At 37.7% G+C, this 14,765-nt stretch overlaps 1 pseudogene; it reads right to left on the bottom strand.

The window, feature by feature from the left end:
• Nucleotides 1–12,509: 12,509 nt before the first annotated feature.
• On the bottom strand, nucleotides 12,510–13,229 carry LOC115846510 (protein tyrosine phosphatase type IVA 1 pseudogene; annotated as a pseudogene).
• Nucleotides 13,230–14,765: the final 1,536 nt, after the last annotated feature.

Below are 14,765 nucleotides of genomic sequence, written 5' to 3'. Positions count from 1 at the left end.
CATTATTAGGTTATTTTATTTTTCCTAGCTCTTCTGTAAGAATATCCAAAGCAAAATGACTTAGGGAATTGTCCCAATTTTTAATGGGCTCAGTATTTTATTGACTGAATTTGACTAGGGAATGGAAAGTAAATCAAAGTTAATATTTCAATATATTTGTATTTCCCTGGCATTACAAAATGGGTGTACAGTTTTTAGGGCTGTAGCACAAAAGTCTTCAATAGCAAATCCAAGTTTGAAAAAATAATAAGGCTGGAATGAATAAGGGATAAGAAAGAGCATAAACAGAGTCTCACATTTTCTCATTTCTTTAGTAGCCAAAATATATCTCTCTGAGGGCTGTTACAAGGTAATGGAGAATATTGTCAAAGCCATGCTACAGAAGAGGTTGACAGTGAAGCAATACTTCAAGAAAAATGAGGTTAAACCCAGCCCCTTTAAGATGAGCTGGGAGAATGAGAAGAGAGAATGTCCTCTGCTTACAGAAAAGTATTATTTCTCACAATAGTGGAGACCGTTCCAACTATTTCTGTTTCCTGGAAGGGTTTGTGTAAATTGGTTTTATTTTTTCCTCAAATGCTTGTTATAATCCTCCAATGAAGCAAATTGGGATCAAAGTTCTCTCGTGAAAACATTTTAAAAATTGATTTGGGAGTTCCCTGGTGGCCTAGTGATTAGGATTCCAGGCTTCCAATGCCATAGCCCAGGTTCAGTCTCTGGTTGGGAACTGAGAGCCCACAAGTTGTGCAATGAAAACCAAAACCAAAAAAAAAAAAAAAAAAGAAAAGAAAAATAAAAATAACAGAATAAAAAATAAAAATTGATTTGATTTATTTAATAGTTATATAACTATTCAGCCAGTTTAGATTTTTTAAAATAATTTGCCAATTTCTTCTAAATTTTCCAGTTTATTGGTATAGAGTTTGTCTCCCCCAAATTCATATTTTGAAACCTGGCCTCCAATGTGATAATATTAGGAGGCGGAGCCCTTGAAAGATTAGGTCATGAGGAAGAAGTCCTCATAAATGGGATTAGTGCCCACATAAGAAGCAGCCAGAGAGCTCCCTCACCCCTGTCCCCCTTCCACCATGTGAGGACAGAGCAAAAAGATAGTCATTTATTAATCAGGAAGCAAGACCTCACCAGACTGAATCTCCCAGCACCATGACCTCAGACTTCCCAGTCTCCAGAACTGGAAGAAATAAATTTCTGACCTTTATAAGCTACTCAGTCTATGGTATTGTTACAGCAGCCCAAATGGACTAAGACAGAGTTGTTCATAGTATCATTCCATTATCTCTTTTGATGTCTACTGAATTTATAAAGATGCTCCCATCTTTATGTTTTATAGCTATGCTGTTTTATTTCTTCACTTTTCTGATGAGCTCTCTGAGATAGTCAACCAATTTTCATTTAATTGATTATCTACGGTTGTATATTACTTCCTTTCTTCTATTTTTGGGTTTAGTGTTCTTGGCAATGTTGTATTTTCATTATAATTTCATTATCAGTATAATTCATTGTCATTGAAATGCTATCTAATATCCATTGTAATTTTGGTTTTGACCTACGGGTAATTTTAAATCGAATTTATTTCAAACATAGTGGGGATTACTTACTTGTCTATATTGATTTCTAAGACAGTTATATACTGTTTAAAAAAAAACACAAGGGCTTCCCTGGTGACGCAGTGGTTGAGAATCTGCCTGCTAATGCAGGGGACACAGGTTCAAGCCCTGGTCTGGAAGGATCCCACATGCCAGGGAGCAACTAGGCCCGTGAGCCACAACTACTGAGCCTGCGTGTCTAGAGCCTGTGCTCTGCAACAAGAGAGGCTGCGACAGTGAGAGGCCCGCACACGGCGATGAAGTGTGGCCCCCGCTTGCCACAACTAGAGAAAGCCCTCGCACAGAAACGAAGACCCAACACAGCAAAAATAAATAAATAAATTACTAAACTCCTACCCCAACATTTTCTTTAAACAAAACAAAACAAAACAAGACAAAACAAAAAAACTCCACAAAACCTATGTTTTCATTTCCTTGAGATTGGCTTCATAATCCAATATATGGCCACCTTTTATAAGTTTTCAATGCATGCTTGAAAAGATTGTGTGTTCTGAGATTCTTTCTCAAATCAACAAGTAAATGAAAGAAAACCTAATTTAAAAAATGGACAAAAGACTGGAAAAGTCCCTTCACAAAGAGGCCCCAAAAGTCAATAAGTGTATAAAGTTTCTAAACATCATTATTCTTTGGGAAAATACAAATCGAAATCATAGTGGGATATTTCTAAACACCCAAACACCTAACTGAATGCTTAAATTTTTCATACACACACACACACACACACACACACACACACACACACACGTATGGCCATTGTATTGTCAAGAATATGGGGGATTTTGACTGTATCATTCCATTGCCTTCAAGTCTCCATTGATTCTGTTAAAATACACATTTTCTGCTAATCAATGCTCCTTTCTATGTATCTATCCTACTTGGACTTTGTAGGAATTTCTTATCAATTTTTAATATTGTCTGCCATTCTCTCTTCAAATATTTCTTTCAGTCTAACATTATTTTTATACTTCTGGAACTCCAATTAAACTAATGTTAGAAGTTCTGAGTGTATTCTATTTATCTTACCCTTACCTTACCCCCTCTCTGTTTGTTTTTGGTTTTGTCTCTCCAAGGTTCTTCCAGTTTTGTTTGATTTTAGGATTTTTATTTGGTTCATTTTAAAATCTGCTCTGTTACTTTTATGTGGTTTCCAGTTCTTTGCCAGAGAATAGAATCCACTCTATTTTTAAACAGATTACTTACACAGTATTAAATATATTACTGAATAATTGGCCAGGCTGAAAAATGTAAAATAGTTGAAACTCAAATCCATGAACAGAAATGGACCATCAAGGAGGCTTCTGAACCTGTCAAGATCAGACAAGCAGAATTAGGAAGCTGCCTGTCAACTAAGAAATCTGTAACTCCAGATGTCTGTCAGTTCTCAAATCACATTGCTTCTGCCATAATCTGAAAACCACTGCTACAGCTGCTGGTTCTAGAACTCTGCTGCCTCTGCTATAATCCAAACCAGCAGTTCTTAACCACTGTGTTCTCAACATCTCTTTACACTCAAAATTACAAAATATCTATGAGGTATTTTGTTTATATGGGTTTTCTCTATTATTATTGATATAAAAATTAAAACTGAGAAATTATATATTTATTTACTTAATAAAAATATAAACAATAAACATATGTTAACATAAGTAAAATTTGTTTACTAAAAATAACTACATTTTCCAATAAAGATGTCAAGATCACTCAATGGGGAAAGCACAGCCTTTTCAACAAATGTTGCTGGGAAAACTGGCTAGCAAGTTACACCCTTACCTCAAAGAACGTACAAAACTTAATTCAAAATAAATCAGTGACATATATGTAAAAGTCAAAACTATAACACTCAAAGAAGAAAACATTTGGGTAAATCTTTGTAACCTTGGGTTTGGCAATGGATTTTTAAATATGATAAAAGCAGAATGATCCAAACAAGAAAAATAGATAAATTAGACCTCATAAAAATTTAAAACATCAAAGGACATTATAAGGAGCATGAAAAGACAAACTACAGAATGGAAGAAGATATTTGGATATCATATTGGATAAGGGATTTGTACCTAAAATATAAGCTGCCATTTGTGACAACATGGATAAACCTACATCTTTTGGATTTCTGGAACCAATTTCAACATATGTTCTGGTAGGCTTCCCCACACCAATGCAATTCACGCTCTCTACATGGAGATAGCATCAGATTCCACATATAAAGGGCTTAATCCTACAAGACTGCCCCACCCACCCACATACATTTCTGGGCATACATTTCAGTGGCAAGCCCAGGTTGTTACCTGTACTTCTGACAGACTGGCTATAAATCAGAGGGTCCCAGGACCCCCTTCTTCCTTAGGTTTGATTAATTTGCTAGAGTTACCCACAGAACTCAGGAAACATTTTACTTGCTAGATCACCAGTATATTATAAAAGGATATAACTCAGGAACAGCCATACAGAAGAGATGCATAAGACAAGGTATGTGGGAATGGCTCTGATCTTCCATGCTCTCTCCAAGTCTGCCATTCTCCCCTAATTTCCACGCAGCTCTCCAAACCCTGTCCCTTTGGGGGTTTTTATGAAGGCTTCATTACATAGGCATGATTGATTCAATTATTGACCATTGGCAATTGAATTCAATCTCCATCCTTTCTCCTCTCCCCTCCCCCGAGGCCTGGAGGTGGGACTGGAAGTGCCAACCCTCTAATCACAAGGTTGGCTTCCCTGGCAACCAGCCCCTATCTTTAGGCGCTTTCCAATAGTCACCTCTGATGTCAACACAACAAAAGACACCTCTACTGTTCTCTTCACTTAGGGAAACTCCAAGCGTTTTAGAAGCTCTGTACCAGAAAAGAGGATGGAGGTCAAATATATATTTCTTATTAGAAATCACAATATCACACTAGAGGACCTTATGCTAAGTGAAATAAGCCAGACACAGAAAGACAAATACTGTATGATCTCATATGTGGAATCTAAAAAACTCAAACTAATAGGAGCAGAGAGTAGAATGGTGGTTGTTAAGGGCTGGGGGTGGGGGAATGCGGAGGTGTATGTTGGCAAAGTTGGCACAAACTTCCAGGTAATAAGGTGAATATGTGCTCGGGATCTAATGTACAGCATGGTGATTATAGTTAATAATACCGTATTGTATAGTTAAAACTTGCTGAAAGAGTAAATCATGTGTTCTCACGGCAAAACAAAACAGAAAAAGATAACTGCGAGGTGATGAATGTGTTAATTAACTTGATTTTGGTAATCACTTCACAATATATATGTATACTAAGTCAACACTTTGTACACTTTAAAAAATAATATACAATCTAAATATGCACAATTTTTATTTGTCAATCATACCTCAATAAGGCTGGAAATAATGAAAATAAAGATATGATTTCTCACTCAAAAAATAAAGTATAAGTAAAATTTTTAAAAATTCTTAAGACTCAATAATAAAGAGTCAAACAACCCAAATCAAAAATGGGCAAGAATGTGAATAGACACTTCTCCAAAGAAAATATACAAATGGCCAGTAAACATATGGAAAGATGCTCAATATCATTAGTCCTCAGAAAATGCAAATCAAAACACCAATGAGATACTTCACACCTAGTAGGATGATAATCAAAAAGTCAGATAATAACAAGGATTGGTGAGGATACAGGAGAAACTGAAATCCTCATTCACTGCTCATGGTAACGCAAAATGGTGCAGTCACTTTGGAAAACAGTCTGGCAGTTCCTCCAAAAGTTAAACAGTTACCATTTGACCCAGCAATTTCACTCCTAACTTTCGAATGAAAACAAATGAAAATATATGTCCACACAAAAACTTGCACATTATTGTTCATAGCATCATTCTTCATAATAGCCGAAAGCTAGAAACCCAGTATTTGTCAACTGGTGAATAAGCAAAGAAAAAGTGGTATATTCAAACAATGGAATAGTATTTGGCTATAAAAAGGAATGAAGTACTGATACATCCCACAACATGGATAAACTCTGAAAACATTTTGGCTAAGTGAAAAAATCCAGTTGCAAAATATATTACACTATATATTTCCATTTACATGAAAAATCCAAAATAGGCAAATAGAGGTAGAAGTAGAATGGTGATTGCTTAGGGTTAGGGGACTAACAGGTGATAGCTAAATAGTACGGGCTTTCCTTCTGAGGTGATGAAAATGTTCTAAAATGTATTGTGATGGTTGTACAATTCTGTGATTATACTTAAAAACCACTGAATTGTACATATTAAATGGGTGAGTTGTTTGATGTGTGAATTATATTTCTATAAAGCTATCAGAAAAAAATAATCCTGGAAAAAAACCCTGAGAGCCCAAAAGGAGAGATATGCATCAACTTCATTAAACTGAATTTAATATGATGGCTTCTCAGGGCTCTACGTTAATTTGCGCTTTGATTAGTAAGTACTTTGTGATGCTTAACCCAAAAGGCAAGTAAGCATTCACTACAGATATAGAGAGACTGACTTGTCTTTTATAGACAGGTTCATCTCAATTTATGCAAAACTCAGACTATAAAGTATTAGTTTCACAGTGATGGTGCTTACATGTTTTCCTTCTGTTTAGGTATTTGGTAGGTGCAATAACAGGTAATTGATATTGCACCGTACAACCATTATCTTTGCTCATTTAATCATTGTGACCATGTTTTCAATAAAGCAAGCTGTAAAAGATACCAGTAAATTTGTTAATTTTCCATATGACTTAGTGTCTATAGACTGATAGTTCTACCAAAATTTCATTTAATTTTTCTTGAAGAAGAACTGCAATTATATACTATACTAATATGGAGAGGCACTAACATATTCATATTTGGCACTCAATAAAACCGAGATCAATTTAGTAAGCACTAACATGGAAGCAAATAGGCTCTTTATAGCTGTTAATAAAGAAAGATAATTGCTGGTTTTGATCACAGCATTTAAATTTGCCAAAGAAGTAGTAGGACAGCTTATGTTCCTCAAGGTGAGGCATGTTCAAGCTCTTCAGCTCATGTATTATAAACAGGCATTCCTTGTGTAGCTTGTGTAGCTAAAAAAACAAAACAAAAATTGAATTTGTCTTTGTGTTACAGCACATTATATACATATAAAGCACTGGAATAAAACTGTCTATCTGTCTAAATATAGACCACCGCGATGTTATGACTTGGCAAAAATGTTTTAAGGGAATGAAGAATGTGTGTGTGTGTGTGTGTGTGTGTGAGAGAGAGAGAGAGAAAGAGAGAGAGAGGGAGACAGAGAGAATTATCTGCTCCAAACTTTCTGATATTTGCAAATAATCTTAAACATAATAGAGTTGTATCAAGATAAAATAATAGCTAATGACTCAATCAGAAGAGTATACAAATTTCTGAAGATAAAATTGAAGAGATTAAATTTGATTTTTATTTTAATTCAATATAATTATTTTCTAAAATACTAACATTTCAGAAAAAGAATACCTAACTCCAAGATCCGTCATCTTTCTTTTTGTATTCCTAACAGCAAAGCTCATGTGATACACTTCTATAGTTACATGGGTACTACTGTTGTAAAGAAGTAAAAGGAAATATTTTAAATTAGAGAGTATTTTTATTATAGATCTAAATAAGTATATGCTCTATAACTGTGATTCTATTTGGAGGGTTAGATAGCATGGAGAAAAGGGAGGTTCATAAAATTTTTCAAAACTTAAAATACATTTGTAATTCTTCAAATAACAGATTTATCATCATAGATTCAACATTTAAACCATTGTTACATCTTTGTGTCTTACAAAGTAGCCTCTGATTGGAGCAAAGTTACAATTTCGATAGATCTACCAAAAGAGAAGACACTTTAATGAAAAGTAGTTTGAAAGCACTTGCTTTCGGGACTTCCCTGGTGGCGAAGTGGTTAAGAATCCGCCTGCCGATGCAGGGGACACGGGTTCGAGTTCTGGTCCAGGAAGATCCCACATGCTGCGGAGCAACTAAGCCCATGCGCCACAACTGGTGAGCCTGCAGTCTAGAGCCCATGAGCCACAAATACGGAGCCCACGTGCCACAACTACTGAAGCCCATGCGTCTAGAGCCTGTGCTCCACAACAAGAGAAGCCACCGCAATGAAAAGCACTCACTGCAACGAGGAGTGGCCCCCTCTCACCACAGCTGGAGGGAGCCCGCGCACAGCAACCAAGACCCGACAAAGCCAAAAATAAATAAATACATGAATAATTTTAAAAAAAAAGTACTCGCTTTCAACTTCCTAAGTAACACAAGCTCAAACTCAAACTAATACACACAAACGCTGAGACAAATATGTGGAAAAAATACGGTTTTTTCATATGTATATATATTTCTGGACGTGGAGATGTGTTTAGTTTTAGCTATTTGTATATTTTTTGGGTTTTTTGTAATTCCGAAAGACATATTACATGTCCTTGAAATTTGATTTAAATATAACCTTTCAATGAATTATTTTGGAAGAATAATATAGATGATACAGGTTGACACAATTCTGGAAAGTGGCATACTGTATTTTATATTCAGAAGGAAACATGAATTTAGCATATCAGAGAAAGACCAAACAATTTTAGTGCTTACATGAACCGAAGATATTTAAGGAAAAGAGAAAATAACTGAATTAAAGAAATCTTAAAATGTGTAAAATGCCCAATTATAGTGTATGGTTAATATTTAAAGCAAAATTAAATTTGAAATTCTATGCGTTACTTTTAAATGAATTTGTGTTGTTAAATGAGATTATGATTTATTTTTCAGTAAGACAGCTAGGTCTATCATTGCAAGAATTTATATACAATAAACTCTTATGACCCACACTTTGGACCAGTTTTTCATTGTGTTGGTGTCAATTTGTAGTCGATGTCAACTCAGATGACAAAAATAGCAGTTATGTATATGTCTATAATTTACCCCCATCAGAATCAACTGGGAAGTATTACTGCTTTACTTTGCTTATTTGCCATCAAAAAGAAAGATACGTTAGCATTTTTCAGAGTTTTGTCACTCATAATATATTAGCTGGAAAAGGTGTCACTTTGGATTTTGGATTCAGGTAAAGAAAGGGTAAGCAGTTCTTTGCAAGAAACTGCCCTCAGCAGGAAGCCCCTTTCCTTGTCATTTTAACAAAGCTATATTGGTAACTAACTTTTAACCAGGCACCCCCGTGCTCTACTCATCTCCACGTGAGCACACCTTTCAAATCTTTTAATCACACAATACCTTGCCTAACGTGTCGGTTCTTTCCGTAGACCAAAAGAAGTAGGAATGAAGAATAAGTAATTAACCAATGACCAGATCTCTTCCCTAGCTTCCCCTTCCATAATCTCACAAACAAACTGTGTGAACAAGATAACATCTAGAGGAAGATCCCGAGGAGCCTACATGCAGTAGGGGATGACATGACTCTGACCCTCCTATCTCAATGATTAACCGAGATCACTTCCCCCCGTTCCTTGAAAATTTTTATGGCCGAGCAGACTCTTCAGAAGTGGTTCTTTGGGGACACTGAGCCCACCATCTCCCCAGATTGCCAGCATTCTGATTAAGACAACTTTCCCCTCTACCAACGCTTATGCGTTTGATTTTGTAAGCAGTGAGCAGCAGGACCCAATTCAATCGGTAACAAAAGGAGGGAAAAGATGTGGAAAACAAAATTTCTCACGAGGGACTAGTGTGTTTAGTCCTATTAAATTATACGTAGGTAGGTTAAATATCACAGTGTATCCTAAATTTGAGTAAGGAAAGAAATACCGAAAACATGCCCCGTAGAGTTAACAGAAGCTGATGACTAACAGGAATTCTTGAGCTTGTCTTATAGAACAGCAGCTAAGGGAACAGCTTGTTAAAAACCCCCCTCCTTGTGGTTGGGGGTCCGCCTGCCGATGCAGGGGACGCGGGTTCGTGCCCCTGTCCGGGAGGATCCCACGTGCCGCGGGGCGGCTGGGCCCGTGGGCCATGGCCGCTGGGCCTGCGCGTCCGGGGCCTGTGCTCCGCGACGGGGGAGGCCGCGGCAGTGAGAGGCCCGCGTACCGCAAAAAAAAAAAAAACCCTGCTTGTAGCCTGCCTTCACTGAAGAAGCTTGCTTTAGTTATTTTATTTTCCTTTCTTTTTCCCCTCTCTTTAATTACATACCTTCCCAGCTTCATGGTAGCCCAGCTGTTTTACAGGAACTTGAAGTTAGCTCTTGTCCAGTGTAAGCCAGCTGAAGCAGGTAGGAAACCGACCCTGAAACTGTGCTTGCGCAGGTGTGGGATGATGGCCTGTTGACGTCAGAGGGCCAGAAACTCCTCCCTCAGATCATGCTAAGAGACGCCACTTTGAATCTGCAGAAGCATGTAACCCAGATGCACCTGCGCAGAAAACCAATTTCCTCACCTTTTCGCCTATCTCCAATCACCTTTCCCCACGCTGAAGATCACCCTGCTTATTCCATAAATATTCCAACACCCTCCCCTTCCGGGAGGCAGATCTGAGACTTGGTTTCCATCTCCTTGCTTGGCTGCCTTGTGAATAAACTCTTGGCCACAAACCTCGGCATCTCAGCGTTTGACTTACTGTGCCTTGGGCAAACGGACCTGGTTCAGTAACAATACATCAGTTTTTAGACACCACAGTTTGTAAAGCTCCCATCTTTGGCTTTGGTTCTAATATTAAAACTAAACAAAGACTTGCTGACCATAGTATGGATCACAAAATATGAAATTCTCCAATCTAGGATTTTACACTGGATTATGTTCAACTATGTTTATAACAATTATAGGTGATTGCTTTAGAGTGTCTAAATTCATTTATTTCAATGAAGTTGATTACTCTGTATCAGGCACTGTGTGAAGTGTTTACATACAATGAAAACTGAGAATGATCCTTACCCTTTAGGAAACAATTTCAAAGATATTCAAATAAATTCAAACTTTGTATTAAAGCATACTAGGTCCTATGTACATTACATTACAGTAATAATGACGTTCAATTAATTAATCAAATATTTTAGAGTTTTCAGCTGGTCCATAAATTATTACTTCTGCATGTCACACTTTTAAAAAATAGCTGCTGAGAGACTAACTGTACTAGATAGCTATTGCCACAATAATGCTGCATAATAAAACATTTCAGTTTTTCAGTGGCTTAGGGTTTGGCTGATCTAGGCTTGGCTTAGCTGGTACCTAGCAGTTCAACTGGACTTAGCTACAGGTAATATATCAAGCTTAAGTCTGCCCTATGTGTATCATTCTGCAACCCCAACTAAAGGAGCAATGGACAGCTAGGGCATTTTTTTCTCATGGAGATGGCAGAGGTGTCGAGGGCCAAGCCAACCTGTGATGAAATATTTCAAGCCCTTGCTTACATCACACTCGCTAACATTCCATTGGCCAAAGCAAGATACATACATGGCCACATACAAGTTCAAAAAGCAGGGAAATGCAGTTCAGCAACTGTAAGGCCCTGGCAACAGGGTGGAAGAATACTTATATTGAGAGTGGGGAATAAGACCAGTAATTCAATCTACCGCACCATCCCTCCTTGGTATTGTCCTTTACTGTAAAAGTTGTCTGACCGCTCTTTCCCAGGAGCAGTGATGGCTAAGTTTCACCTTTGTGCTCCTGAAGTTGTTTATCCTTACCAACTATCACCGCACTTGCAGTTTTCAAGAAGTTGTATTAATGCTTTACAAGATTGTTACCTTGTGAAGGCCATTAGAGTATCCTACCCTCCCTTGGAGTTCCAGTGCATTTTTCTCGGCCTAGAGTTTAGAAAGTATTCAATGCCCAATATTTCAACTAGTAAAATGAGATTTTTTTTTTATTTTACAAAAACAACTCATGTATTTATTCCTTGAAAGGTATGTCATTAATTTCCCTACGAATGTTTGTAGCCACATCATTTGGAACTGCTTTAAATAAAAATATGATGAATTTTGACCTTTATCTGAAACAAAATATGCGTAATACTAATTTAATTATTACTCTTCTTCCGACTACAATTAATTAATTAGTTAATTTTAACCAACTTCCAATTTGAATAATAGTTGGTAAATAACTTCTAATAGGTATGGAACAAAACTTTACAGGGTTTCCAGAATATTATCAGACTTACAGCTACAATTAGAAAGTATTTTAACCTTTTAAAAATATTTACTGAATTTAAAAACATTTAGAAAAATTTTACTGGAAATATAGCCCCCCTGCCCTAACCTGCCCATTCTTTTCTCAGGCCCTCTCTGTTACGTTGCACCCCAAACCGCAAACTTCAAATTGGCTATAATTCTTATTTGTCTGGAAACTACGTGCTTCTGTGCAACATAGACTGAACTATCAACAAGAGTTTTGTGTGTGTTTGATTTTTCAAAATGGAAGCTTTTATAACAGCACAAACATTGAGTTTATAGAAACAAATTCAAAATTATCTAAGACTTTGCACAAATCTAGCAAAATTAATGGTTGTACAAACCCTACTATATATCAGTTTGCATATGGAAGATATCACGTGAGCAGGTGTTCACATAGGCCCTACCTTCAATGTTTGAAATGACTTAGGGAATAAACCTCCTAAGGACTACATGACACTAAAAGTGTACAAGTATCGTGCTGGGTATTTTGGCACCTCACTACTCTAAATTTCTTGTATATTGATAAGATACAATTGATACAAATAGAAACACACATTTTAGATATTGGAGAGCTAGTCTTTTACTAAGTGTCAAAATAACAGGAAAGAGAGAGAAGGCTCTAATTCTGGTAAGCCTGTGGCCTGCTACAACTGCCTTTCAATGTTCCTATGCAAGCTTCATTGGACTTAGTATTTACCAAGTCTCCATAACGGCTGACATATATGAGGTTCCATCTCAAGTTTCTTTTCCAAGGCCATAGCATCAGGCGGCGCTCTTTCACTGGTTGAAACAACTGTATCTGGTGTTTCTGAAGCGCAAGCACATTGTAGGAAGATACTTTTCCAAATACAAAAGTTGCTTGCTGTTAAAAGCTCCACATTGCTTTTGTCTTATGCATTGCACTGCATCTTCATACTTCATTCCCCCTTCAATTAAAGCTAGGGCAACCAGCACTGAAGCTCTCCCAAGACCTGCAGCACAGTGGACCACAATACAACAACTAGGATCAGAAATTTCTTTTTTACAAGTTTTAACCACTTATCAACGATCTGACTGGATGGTAGCGCACCATCATCAAAAGGCCAGTCCAGAACCTGGATACCTTCATTCTCCAAAATGGCAGTGTTACATGCAGCTTCACACACTCTTACTGTGGTGGTAACTCTGGTCTTCTTAAGTTCCTGTAAGAATTTGCTTAAGGAGGCATTGCTTGGGCTGTGCGCCATCAGAAATCTCATATTGGGACGTCCCTGGCGGTCCGTGGTTAAGACTTCACCTTCCAGGGCAGGGGATGCGGGTTTGACCCCTGGTCAGGGAGCTAAGATCCCACATGCCTCTCGGCCAAAAAACCAAAACATAAAACAGAAGCAATATTGTAAGAAACTCAATAAAGACTTTAAAAATGGTCCACATCAAAAAAAAACTTAAAAAAACAAAAAGAAATCTCATATTCCTGTTTGCAATCTCTACAGGACCAGGGCAGTTCACCCCAGTCATGTGGAAGTAATTAAAATTTAAAAAATACAGAAAAGATGTAAAAGAACTGGAGGCTACTTCCAAATACTTCAGTCTAAATTTTTAGTGAGTTGAATATGAAGTTAGGAGTAATAGGAAATGAAATCAACCTTCAAACAAAACAAAAAGTATCAATGTTTCAGTACAGTAATACTGAAAATCAGGGCACTCAGCTTTGCCCCATTCAGGTCAGAACTCTTGCAAAATGGTCTCCTATTCAGTTCTGCTCTTCAATGTCCAGGTTATTCATTTTTATGGGAACCTCTCAGGTAGTAACAACCGTCTAGAATTCACTGGTCTGCACAGAGGTTGGACTGGGCCTGTCAGTAATTCCTACTGCCTCTTGGACAGTCCATATATGTGTGACCAAGAACACTGGAGAACCGAGAGATATGTTCACTCATTGACGAATGTGGCCTAGTCAGACAGCCGGTCCCCAGGCAGAAATGACAATGCTCCGTGCACAGCTCCGGGAAGAGCGCATCACTGACAGGATCTACTGCCACCAGGGTCCAAAATTTGCCTTAGGTGGCCTGTATCGCCAGTCCGCCCTTGTTTCTCTGCCGGAAGGACAAAGGGAGAATACAGACACCAGCCGACAGGGAATCCTGGCCAAGTGCAGACAAGGAGGAACCGGGCAGGGGTAAAGCAAAGGCTGGAGCATCAGAAAGGGGAAGCAAACACCCATGTGCGAAAGCTATTTACTTCTATGGCAGTGTTTCATAAATTAGTCTACAGATCCTCCCACGCAACACTTCTAATGCACAGATCACATTTCATATTAGACGACCATTAAATGTCAGCTCCCTTTCTTTACACAAACAACAAACAAAAGGTGATATTAGAAGTGGCCCTGAATTAACATGCCGATTTAACATCATTTAACAGGAGAATAATTGGTTGTGATACTGATTATTTCTTTGGCGCAGCTGTTAGGTGGCACTGTGCTCCAGGCTGACTCAGAAATCATTCACAGATTTTCCCTCCCATTTACTACAAAACGGATGTGTTTGATATCCAGCCTCTACAGTCATTTCAAATCAATTTCCCCACATACCAGCATGATCTGCTTTCTAAGACTTAAAAAGTATTAAAAAGAAAGAAAAAATTAAAGAATGAAAGTAAGTCAACTAGTCTAAGGGGGATCTAAACCTCTCTGATCTCAATGGACTTCAAATTCATAAGGTCTTTACTTCTGTCCAAGGTGAGGAGGAAGTTAAAGTGAGACTGGGAAAGGGATTGTGGACTAAGAACCACTCTGCCTCCCTCTAACCTGCAGTGGGGGCTGAGACAAAAGGATGCAAATGACCATTGTATTTTCCAAAACATTCAAAGGCCCAAAGTGACTCTTTTCACTATCTAAGTCACCGGTGGTGAGGAGGAAATTACTGTAGAAAAAGAGATTGTAGAAAGGGAGTATACGATGTGTGCATGTGTAAAATGATAACGTATCATACTCATCTTCTCTGGGTGGATATGAAAAATAAAGTATGTCTATATGGCTGTAGTCATATTCTT

This window comes from Globicephala melas, chromosome X (assembly GCF_963455315.2).
Source record: "Globicephala melas chromosome X, mGloMel1.2, whole genome shotgun sequence".
NCBI lineage: Eukaryota > Metazoa > Chordata > Mammalia > Artiodactyla > Delphinidae > Globicephala > Globicephala melas.
The sequence above is the reverse complement of the archived record's forward strand: the minus strand, read 5'-3'. Positions and strand labels throughout refer to the sequence as shown.